This window comes from Macaca fascicularis, chromosome 17, assembly GCF_037993035.2.
Source record: "Macaca fascicularis isolate 582-1 chromosome 17, T2T-MFA8v1.1".
Classification (NCBI taxonomy): Eukaryota; Metazoa; Chordata; class Mammalia; order Primates; family Cercopithecidae; genus Macaca; species Macaca fascicularis.
This window is the reverse complement of record NC_088391.1, coordinates 48,367,170-48,379,619: the sequence shown is the minus strand read 5'-3', so window position 1 is coordinate 48,379,619 and position 12,450 is coordinate 48,367,170.

Genomic DNA, 12,450 nt, shown 5'->3' with positions numbered 1-12,450 from the left:
GGCCAAAGGAAATATCCTCCGATAACAAAGAGAAAGAAGCTTTCTGAGAAACTTCTTTGTGTTCTGTGAAATCATCTCACTGTGTTTCAGCTATCCCCTCAAGAAGCCTTTCTCTAAGACAGTTCTTGTGGAATTGGCAAAGGGATATTTGGAAACCCTTAGAGGGCTATGGTGAAAAAGGAAATATCCTCAGATGAAATCTGGAAAGAAGCTTTCTGAGAAACTGCTCTGTGATGTGTTCCTTCAACTCACCGAGTTACATCTGTATTTCGTGGATCTCTTTGCTAGCCTTATTTCTGTGGAATCTGAGAACAGATATTTCGGATCCCTTTGAAGACTATAGGGCCAAAGGAAATATACTCCCATAACAAAGAGAAAGAAGCTTTCTGAGAAACTTCTTTGTGTTCTGTGAAATCATCTCACAGAGTTACAGCTTTCCCCTCAAGAAGCCTTTCGCTTAGACAGTTCTTGTGGAATTGGCAAAGTGATATTTGGAAGCCCATAGAGGGCTATGGTGAAAAAGGAAATATGCTCAGATGAAATTTGGAAAGAAGCTTTCTGAGAAACTGCTTAGTGTTCTGTTAATTCATCTCACAGAGTTACATCTGTATTTCGTGGATCTCTTTGCTAGCCTTATTTCTGTGGAATCTGAGAACAGATATTTCGGATCCCTTTGAAGAGTATAGGGCCAAAGGAAAAATCCTCCGATAACAAAGAGAAAGAAGCTATCTGAGAAACTTCTTTGTGTTCTGTGAAATCATCTCACAGAGTTACAGCTTTCCCCTCAAGAAGCCTTTCACTAAGACAGTTCTTGTGGAATTGGCAAAGTGATATTTGGAAGCCCTTAGAGGGCTATGTTGAAAAAGGAAATATCCTCAGATGAAATCTGGAAAGAAGCTTTCTGAGAAACTGCTCTGTGATGTGTGACTTCCCCTCACAGAGTTACATCTGCAATTCGTGGATATCTTTGCTAGCCTTATTTCTGTGGAATCTGAGAACAGATATTTCGGATCCCTTTGAAGACTACTGGGCCAAAGGAAATATCCTCCGATAACAAAGAGAAAGAAGCTTTCTAAGAAACTTCCTTGTGTTCTGTGAAATCATCTCACAGAGTTACAGCTTCCCCCTCAAGAAGCCTTTTGCTTAGACAGTTCTTGTGGAATTGGCAAAGTGATATTTGGAAGCCCATAGAGGGCTATGGTGAAAAAGGAAATATCCTCAGATGAAATCTGGAAAGAAGCTTTCTGAGAAACTGTTTTGCGATGTGTGACTTCCACTCACAGAGTTACATCTGCATTTCGTGGATCTCTTTGCTAGCCTTATTTCTGTGGAATCTGAGAACAGATATTTCGGATCCCTTTGAAGACTATAGGGCCAACGGAAATATCCTCCGATAACAAAGAGAAAGAAGCTTTCTGAGAAACTTCTTTGTGTTCTGTGAAATCATCTCACAGTGTTACAGCTTTCCCTTCAAGAAGCCTTTCGCTAAGACAGTTCTTGTGGAATTGGCAAAGGGATATTTGGAAGCCCATAGAGGGCTATGGTGAAAAAGGAAATATCCTCAGATGAAATCTGGAAAGAAGCTTTCTGAGAAACTGCTCTGTGATGTGTTACTTCCACTCACAGAGTTACATCTGTATTTCGTGGATCTCTTTGCTAGCCTTATTTCTGTGGCATCTGAGAACAGATATTTCGGATCCCTTTGAAGACTATAGGGCCAAAGGAAATATCCTCCCATAACAAAGAGAAAGAAGCTTTCTGAGAAACTACTTTGTGTTCTGTGAAATCATCTCACAGAGATACAGCTTTCCCCTCAAAAAGCCTTTCGCTTAGACAGTTCTTGTGGAATTGGCAAAGGGATATTGGGAAGCCCATAGAGGTCTATGGTGAAAAAGGAAATATCCTCAGATGAAATCTGGAAAGAAGCTTTCTGAGAAAGTGCTTAGTGTTCTGTTAATTCATCTCACAGAGTTACATCTGTATTTCGTGGATCTCTTGGCTAGCCTTATTTCTGTGGAATCTGAGAACAGATATTTCGGATCCCTTTGAAGACTATAGGGCCAAAGGAAATATCCTCCGATAACAAAGAGAAAGAAGATTTCTGAGAAACTTCTTTGTGTTCTGTGAGATCATCTCACAGAGTTACAGCTTTCCCCTCAAGAAGCCTTTCGCTAAGACAGTTCTTGTGGAATTGGCAAAGTGATATTTGGAAGCCCATAGAGGGCTATGGTGAAAAAGGAAATATCCTCAGATGAAATCTGGAAAGAAGCTTTCTGAGAAACTGCTCTGTGATGTGTGACTTCCACTCACAGAGTTACATCTGTATTTCGTGGATCTCTTTGCTAGGCTTATTTCTGTGGAATCTGAGAACAGATATTTCGGATCCCTTTGAAGACTATAGGGCCAAAGGAAATATCCTCCGATAACAAAGAGAAAGAAGCTTTCTGAGAAACTTCCTTGTCTTCTGTGAAATCATTTCACAGATTTACAGCTTTCCCCTCAAGAAGCCTTTTGCTTAGACAGTTCTTGTGGAATTGTCAAAGGGATATTTGGAAGCCCATAGAGGGCTATGGTGAAAAAGGAAATATCCTCAGATGAAATCTGGAAAGAAGCTTTCTGAGAGACTGCTTAGTGTTCTGTTAATTCATCACACAGAGTTACATCTGTATTTCGTGGATCTCTTTGCTAGCCTTATTTCTGTGGAATCTGAGAACAGATATTTCGGATCCCTTTGAAGACTATAGGGCCAAAGGAAATATCCTCCCATAACAAAGAGAAAGAAGCTTTCTGAGAAACTTCTTTGTGTTCTGTGAAATCATCTCACAGAGTTACAGCTTTCCCCTCAAGAAGCCTTTCGCTAAGACAGTTCTTGTGGAATTGGCAAAGTGATATTTGGAAGCCCATAGAGGGCTATGGTGAAAAAGGAAATATCCTAAGATGAAATCTGCAAAGAAGCTTTCTAAGAAACTGTTCTGCGATGTGTGACTTCCACTCACAGAGTTACATCTGTATTTCGTGGATCTCTTTGCTAGCCTTATTTCTGTGGAATCTGAGAACAGATATTTCGGATCCCTATGAAGACAATAGGGCCAAAGGAAATATCCTCCGATAACAAAGAGAAAGAAGCTTTCTGAGAAAATTCTTTGTGTTCTGTGAAATCATCTCACTGTGTTTCAGCTATCCCCTCAAGAAGCCTTTCTCTAAGACAGTTCTTGTGGAATTGGCAAAGGGATATTTGGAAACCCTTAGAGGGCTATGGTGAAAAAGGAAATATCCTCAGATGAAATCTGGAAAGAAGCTTTCTGAGAAACTGCTCTGTGATGTGTTCCTTCAACTCACCGAGTTACATCTGTATTTCGTGGATCTCTTTGCTAGCCTTATTTCTGTGGAATCTGAGAACAGATATTTCGGATCCCTTTGAAGACTATAGGGCCAAAGGAAATATCCTCCCATAACAAAGAGAAAGAAGCTTTCTGAGAAACTTCTTTGTGTTCTGTGAAATCATCTCACAGAGTTACAGCTTTCCCCTCAAGAAGCCTTTCGCTTAGACAGTTCTTGTGGAATTGGCAAAGTGATATTTGGAAGCCCATAGAGGGCTATGGTGAAAAAGGAAATATGCTCAGATGAAATTTGGAAAGAAGCTTTCTGAGAAACTGCTTAGTGTTCTGTTAATTCATCTCACAGAGTTACATCTGTATTTCGTGGATCTCTTTGCTAGCCTTATTTCTGTGGAATCTGAGAACAGATATTTCGGATCCCTTTGAAGAGTATAGGGCCAAAGGAAAAATCCTCCGATAACAAAGAGAAAGAAGCTATCTGAGAAACTTCTTTGTGTTCTGTGAAATCATCTCACAGAGTTACAGCTTTCCCCTCAAGAAGCCTTTCACTAAGACAGTTCTTGTGGAATTGGCAAAGTGATATTTGGAAGCCCTTAGAGGGCTATGTTGAAAAAGGAAATATCCTCAGATGAAATCTGGAAAGAAGCTTTCTGAGAAACTGCTCTGTGATGTGTGACTTCCCCTCACAGAGTTACATCTGCAATTCGTGGATATCTTTGCTAGCCTTATTTCTGTGGAATCTGAGAACAGATATTTCGGATCCCTTTGAAGACTACTGGGCCAAAGGAAATATCCTCCGATAACAAAGAGAAAGAAGCTTTCTAAGAAACTTCCTTGTGTTCTGTGAAATCATCTCACAGAGTTACAGCTTCCCCCTCAAGAAGCCTTTTGCTTAGACAGTTCTTGTGGAATTGGCAAAGTGATATTTGGAAGCCCATAGAGGGCTATGGTGAAAAAGGAAATATCCTCAGATGAAATCTGGAAAGAAGCTTTCTGAGAAACTGTTTTGCGATGTGTGACTTCCACTCACAGAGTTACATCTGCATTTCGTGGATCTCTTTGCTAGCCTTATTTCTGTGGAATCTGAGAACAGATATTTCGGATCCCTTTGAAGACTATAGGGCCAACGGAAATATCCTCCGATAACAAAGAGAAAGAAGCTTTCTGAGAAACTTCTTTGTGTTCTGTGAAATCATCTCACAGTGTTACAGCTTTCCCTTCAAGAAGCCTTTCGCTAAGACAGTTCTTGTGGAATTGGCAAAGGGATATTTGGAAGCCCATAGAGGGCTATGGTGAAAAAGGAAATATCCTCAGATGAAATCTGGAAAGAAGCTTTCTGAGAAACTGCTCTGTGATGTGTTACTTCCACTCACAGAGTTACATCTGTATTTCGTGGATCTCTTTGCTAGCCTTATTTCTGTGGCATCTGAGAACAGATGTTTCGGATCCCTTTGAAGACTATAGGGCCAAAGGAAATATCCTCCCATAACAAAGAGAAAGAAGCTTTCTGAGAAACTACTTTGTGTTCTGTGAAATCATCTCACAGAGATACAGCTTTCCCCTCAAAAAGCCTTTCGCTTAGACAGTTCTTGTGGAATTGGCAAAGGGATATTGGGAAGCCCATAGAGGTCTATGGTGAAAAAGGAAATATCCTCAGATGAAATCTGGAAAGAAGCTTTCTGAGAAAGTGCTTAGTGTTCTGTTAATTCATCTCACAGAGTTACATCTGTATTTCGTGGATCTCTTGGCTAGCCTTATTTCTGTGGAATCTGAGAACAGATATTTCGGATCCCTTTGAAGACTATAGGGCCAAAGGAAATATCCTCCGATAACAAAGAGAAAGAAGATTTCTGAGAAACTTCTTTGTGTTCTGTGAGATCATCTCACAGAGTTACAGCTTTCCCCTCAAGAAGCCTTTCGCTAAGACAGTTCTTGTGGAATTGGCAAAGTGATATTTGGAAGCCCATAGAGGGCTATGGTGAAAAAGGAAATATCCTCAGATGAAATCTGGAAAGAAGCTTTCTGAGAAACTGCTCTGTGATGTGTGACTTCCACTCACAGAGTTACATCTGTATTTCGTGGATCTCTTTGCTAGCCTTATTTCTGTGGAATCTGAGAACAGATATTTCGGATCCCTTTGAAGACTATAGGGCCAAAGGAAATATCCTCCGATAACAAAGAGAAAGAAGCTTTCTGAGAAACTTCCTTGTGTTCTGTGAAATCATTTCACAGATTTACAGCTTTCCCCTCAAGAAGCCTTTTGCTTAGACAGTTCTTGTGGAATTGTCAAAGGGATATTTGGAAGCCCATAGAGGGCAATGGTGAAAAAGGAAATATCCTCAGATGAAATCTGGAAAGAAGCTTTCTGAGAGACTGCTTAGTGTTCTGTTAATTCATCACACAGAGTTACATCTGTATTTCGTGGATCTCTTTGCTAGCCTTATTTCTGTGGAATCTGAGAACAGATATTTCGGTTCCCTTTGGAGACTATAGGGCCAAAGGAAATATCCTCCCATAACAAAGAGAAAGAAGCTTTCTGAGAAACTTCTTTGTGTTCTCTGAAATCATCTCACAGAGATACAGCTTTCCCCTCAAGAAGCCTTTCGCTAAGACAGTTCTTGAGAAATTGGCAAAGTGATATTTGGAAGCCCATAGAGGGCTATGGTGAAAAAGGAAATATCCTCAGATGAAATCTGGAAAGAAGCTTTCTGAGAAAGTGCTTAGTGTTCTGTTAATTCATCTCACAGAGTTACATCTGTATTTCGTGGATCTCTTGGCTAGCCTTATTTCTGTGGAATCTGAGAACAGATATTTCGGATCCCTTTGAAGACTATAGGGCCAAAGGAAATATCCTCCGATAACAAAGAGAAAGAAGCTTTCTGACAAACTTCTTTGTGTTCTGTGAAATCATCTCACAGAGTTACAGCTTTCCCCTCAAGAAGCCTTTCGCTAAGACAGTTCTTGTGGAATTGGCAAAGTGATATTTGGAAGCCCATAGAGGGCTATGGTGAAAAAGGAAATATCCTCAGATGAAATCTGGAAAGAAGCTTTCTGAGAAACTGCTCTGTGATGTGTGACGTCCACTCACAGAGTTACATCTGTATTTCGTGGATCTCTTTGCTAGCCTTATTTCTGTGGAATCTGAGAACAGATATTTCGTATCCCTTTGAAGACTATAGGGCCAAAGGAAATATCCTCTGATAACAAAGAGAAAGAAGCTTTCTGAGAAACTTTTTTGTGTTCTGTGAAATCATCTCACAGAGTTACAGCTTTCCCCTCAAGAAGCCTTTCGCTTAGACAGTTCTTGTGGAATTGGCAAAGAGATATTTGGAAGCCCATAGAGGGGTATGGTGAAAAAGGAAATATCCTCAGTTGGAATCTGGAAAGAAGCTTTCTGAGAAACTGCTTAGGGTTCTGTTAATTCATCTCACAGAGTTACATCTGTATTTCGTGGATCTCTTTGCTAGCCTTATTTCTGTGGAATCTGAGAACAGATATTTCGGATCCCTTTGAAGACTATAGGGCCAAAGGAAATATCCTCCGATAACAAAGAGAAAGAAGCTTTCTCAGATACTTCCTTGTGTTCTGTGAAATAATCTCACAGAGTTACAGCTTTCCCCTCAAGAAGCCTTTTGCTTAGACAGTTCTTGTGGAATTGTCAAAGGGATATTTGGAAGCCCATAGAGGGCTATGGTGAAAAAGGAAATATCCTCAGATGAAATCTGGAAAGAAGCTTTCTGAGAGACTGCTTAGTTTTCTGTTAATTCATCACACAGAGTTACATCTGAATTTCGTGGATCTCTATGCTAGCCTTATTTCTGTGGAATCTGAGAACAGATATTTCGGATCCCTTTGAAGACTATAGGGCCAAAGGAAATATCCTCCCATAACAAAGAGAAAGAAGCTTTCTGAGAAACTTCTTTGTGTTCTGTGAAATCATCTCACAGAGTTACAGCTTTCCCCTCAAGAAGCCTTTCGCTAAGACAGTTCTTGTGGAATTGGCAAAGTGATATTTGGAAGCCCATAGAGGGCTATGGTGAAAAAGGAAATATCCTCAGATGAAATCTGGAAAGAAGCTTTCTGAGAAACTGCTCTGTGATGTGTTACTTCCACTCACAGAGTTACATCTGTATTTCGTGGATATCTTTGCTAGCCTTTTTTCTGTGGAATCTGAGAACAGATATTACGGATCCCTTTGAAGACTATAGGGACAAAGGAAATATCCTCCGATAACAAAGAGAAAGAAGGTTTCTGAGAAACTTCTTTGTTTTCTGTGAAATCATCTCACAGAGTTACAGCTTTCCCCTCAAGAAGCCTTTCGCTAAGACACTTCTTGTTGAATTCGCAAAGTGATATTTGGAAGCCCATAGAGGGCTATGGTGAAAAAGGAAATATCCTCAGATGAAATCTGGAAAGAAGCTTTCTGAGAAACTGCTCTGTGTTGTGTTACTTCCACTCACAGAGTTACATCTGTATTTCGTGGTTCTCTTTTCTAGCCTTATTTCTTTGGAATCTGAGAACAGATATTTCGGATCCCTTTGAAGACTATAGGGCCAAAGGAAATATCCTCCGATAACAAAGAGAAAGAAGCTTTCTGAGAAACTTCTTTGTGTTCTGTGAAATCATCTCACACAGTTACAGCTTTCCCCTCAAGAAGCCTTTCGCTAAGACAGTTCTTGTGGAATGGGCAAAGGGATATTTGGAAGCCCATAGAGGGCTATGGTGAAAAAGGAAATATCCTCAGATGAAATCTGGAAAGAAGCTTTCTGATAAACTGCTCTGTAATGTGTTACTTCAACTCACCGAGTTACATCTGTATTTCGTGGATCTCTTTGCTAGCCTTATTTCTTTGGAATCTGAGAACAGATATTTCGGATCCCTTTGAAGACTATAGGGCCAAAGGAAATATCCTCCCATAACAAAGAGAAAGAAGCTTTCTGAGAAACTTCTTTGTGTTCTGTGAAATCATCTCACAGAGTTACAGCTTTCCCTTCAAAAAGCCTTTCGCTTAGACAGTTCTTGTGGAATTGGCAAAGTGATATTTGGAAGCCCTTAGAGGGCTATGGTGAGAAAGGAATTATCCTCAGATGAAATCTGGAAAGAAGCTTTCTGAGAAACTGCTTAGTGTTCTGTTAATTCATCTCACAGAGTTACATCTGTATTTCGTGGATCTCTTTGCTAGCCTTATTTCTGTGGAATCTGAGAACAGATATTTCGGATCCCTTTGAAGACTATAGGGCCAAAGGAAATATCCTCCGATAACAAAGAGAAAGAAGCTTTCTGAGAAACTTCTTTGTGTTCTGTGAAATCATCTCACTGTGTTTCAGCTATCCCCTCAAGAAGCCTTTCTCTAAGACAGTTCTTGTGGAATTGGCAAAGGGATATTTGGAAACCCTTAGAGGGCTATGGTGAAAAAGGAAATATCCTCAGATGAAATCTGGAAAGAAGCTTTCTGAGAAACTGCTCTGTGATGTGTTCCTTCAACTCACCGAGTTACATCTGTATTTCGTGGATCTCTTTGCTAGCCTTATTTCTGTGGAATCTGAGAACAGATATTTCGGATCCCTTTGAAGACTATAGGGCCAAAGGAAATATCCTCCCATAACAAAGAGAAAGAAGCTTTCTGAGAAACTTCTTTGTGTTCTGTGAAATCATCTCACAGAGTTACAGCTTTCCCCTCAAGAAGCCTTTCGCTTAGACAGTTCTTGTGGAATTGGCAAAGTGATATTTGGAAGCCCATAGAGGGCTATGGTGAAAAAGGAAATATGCTCAGATGAAATTTGGAAAGAAGCTTTCTGAGAAACTGCTTAGTGTTCTGTTAATTCATCTCACAGAGTTACATCTGTATTTCGTGGATCTCTTTGCTAGCCTTATTTCTGTGGAATCTGAGAACAGATATTTCGGATCCCTTTGAAGAGTATAGGGCCAAAGGAAAAATCCTCCGATAACAAAGAGAAAGAAGCTATCTGAGAAACTTCTTTGTGTTCTGTGAAATCATCTCACAGAGTTACAGCTTTCCCCTCAAGAAGCCTTTCACTAAGACAGTTCTTGTGGAATTGGCAAAGTGATATTTGGAAGCCCTTAGAGGGCTATGTTGAAAAAGGAAATATCCTCAGATGAAATCTGGAAAGAAGCTTTCTGAGAAAATGCTCTGTGATGTGTGACTTCCCCTCACAGAGTTACATCTGCAATTCGTGGATATCTTTGCTAGCCTTATTTCTGTGGAATCTGAGAACAGATATTTCGGATCCCTTTGAAGACTACTGGGCCAAAGGAAATATCCTCCGATAACAAAGAGAAAGAAGCTTTCTAAGAAACTTCCTTGTGTTCTGTGAAATCATCTCACAGAGTTACAGCTTCCCCCTCAAGAAGCCTTTTGCTTAGACAGTTCTTGTGGAATTGGCAAAGTGATATTTGGAAGCCCATAGAGGGCTATGGTGAAAAAGGAAATATCCTCAGATGAAATCTGGAAAGAAGCTTTCTGAGAAACTGTTTTGCGATGTGTGACTTCCACTCACAGAGTTACATCTGCATTTCGTGGATCTCTTTGCTAGCCTTATTTCTGTGGAATCTGAGAACAGATATTTCGGATCCCTTTGAAGACTATAGGGCCAACGGAAATATCCTCCGATAACAAAGAGAAAGAAGCTTTCTGAGAAACTTCTTTGTGTTCTGTGAAATCATCTCACAGTGTTACAGCTTTCCCTTCAAGAAGCCTTTCGCTAAGACAGTTCTTGTGGAATTGGCAAAGGGATATTTGGAAGCCCATAGAGGGCTATGGTGAAAAAGGAAATATCCTCAGATGAAATCTGGAAAGAAGCTTTCTGAGAAACTGCTCTGTGATGTGTTACTTCCACTCACAGAGTTACATCTGTATTTCGTGGATCTCTTTGCTAGCCTTATTTCTGTGGCATCTGAGAACAGATGTTTCGGATCCCTTTGAAGACTATAGGGCCAAAGGAAATATCCTCCCATAACAAAGAGAAAGAAGCTTTCTGAGAAACTACTTTGTGTTCTGTGAAATCATCTCACAGAGATACAGCTTTCCCCTCAAAAAGCCTTTCGCTTAGACAGTTCTTGTGGAATTGGCAAAGGGATATTGGGAAGCCCATAGAGGTCTATGGTGAAAAAGGAAATATCCTCAGATGAAATCTGGAAAGAAGCTTTCTGAGAAAGTGCTTAGTGTTCTGTTAATTCATCTCACAGAGTTACATCTGTATTTCGTGGATCTCTTGGCTAGCCTTATTTCTGTGGAATCTGAGAACAGATATTTCGGATCCCTTTGAAGACTATAGGGCCAAAGGAAATATCCTCCGATAACAAAGAGAAAGAAGATTTCTGAGAAACTTCTTTGTGTTCTGTGAGATCATCTCACAGAGTTACAGCTTTCCCCTCAAGAAGCCTTTCGCTAAGACAGTTCTTGTGGAATTGGCAAAGTGATATTTGGAAGCCCATAGAGGGCTATGGTGAAAAAGGAAATATCCTCAGATGAAATCTGGAAAGAAGCTTTCTGAGAAACTGCTCTGTGATGTGTGACTTCCACTCACAGAGTTACATCTGTATTTCGTGGATCTCTTTGCTAGCCTTATTTCTGTGGAATCTGAGAACAGATATTTCGGATCCCTTTGAAGACTATAGGGCCAAAGGAAATATCCTCCGATAACAAAGAGAAAGAAGCTTTCTGAGAAACTTCCTTGTGTTCTGTGAAATCATTTCACAGATTTACAGCTTTCCCCTCAAGAAGCCTTTTGCTTAGACAGTTCTTGTGGAATTGTCAAAGGGATATTTGGAAGCCCATAGAGGGCAATGGTGAAAAAGGAAATATCCTCAGATGAAATCTGGAAAGAAGCTTTCTGAGAGACTGCTTAGTGTTCTGTTAATTCATCACACAGAGTTACATCTGTATTTCGTGGATCTCTTTGCTAGCCTTATTTCTGTGGAATCTGAGAACAGATATTTCGGATCCCTTTGGAGACTATAGGGCCAAAGGAAATATCCTCCCATAACAAAGAGAAAGAAGCTTTCTGAGAAACTTCTTTGTGTTCTGTGAAATCATCTCACAGAGATACAGCTTTCCCCTCAAGAAGCCTTTCGCTAAGACAGTTCTTGAGAAATTGGCAAAGTGATATTTGGAAGCCCATAGAGGGCTATGGTGAAAAAGGAAATATCCTCAGATGAAATCTGGAAAGAAGCTTTCTGAGAAAGTGCTTAGTGTTCTGTTAATTCATCTCACAGAGTTACATCTGTATTTCGTGGATCTCTTGGCTAGCCTTATTTCTGTGGAATCTGAGAACAGATATTTCGGATCCCTTTGAAGACTATAGGGCCAAAGGAAATATCCTCCGATAACAAAGAGAAAGAAGCTTTCTGACAAACTTCTTTGTGTTCTGTGAAATCATCTCACAGAGTTACAGCTTTCCCCTCAAGAAGCCTTTCGCTAAGACAGTTCTTGTGGAATTGGCAAAGTGATATTTGGAAGCCCATAGAGGGCTATGGTGAAAAAGGAAATATCCTCAGATGAAATCTGGAAAGAAGCTTTCTGAGAAACTGCTCTGTGATGTGTGACGTCCACTCACAGAGTTACATCTGTATTTCGTGGATCTCTTTGCTAGCCTTATTTCTGTGGAATCTGAGAACAGATATTTCGTATCCCTTTGAAGACTATAGGGCCAAAGGAAATATCCTCTGATAACAAAGAGAAAGAAGCTTTCTGAGAAACTTTTTTGTGTTCTGTGAAATCATCTCACAGAGTTACAGCTTTCCCCTCAAGAAGCCTTTCGCTTAGACAGTTCTTGTGGAATTGGCAAAGAGATATTTGGAAGCCCATAGAGGGGTATGGTGAAAAAGGAAATATCCTCAGTTGTAATCTGGAAAGAAGCTTTCTGAGAAACTGCTTAGGGTTCTGTTAATTCATCTCACAGAGTTACATCTGTATTTCGTGGATCTCTTTGCTAGCCTTATTTCTGTGGAATCTGAGAACAGATATTTCGGATCCCTTTGAAGACTATAGGGCCAAAGGAAATATCCTCCGATAACAAAGAGAAAGAAGCTTTCTCAGATACTTCCTTGTGTTCTGTGAAATAATCTCACAGAGTTACAGCTTTCCCCTCAA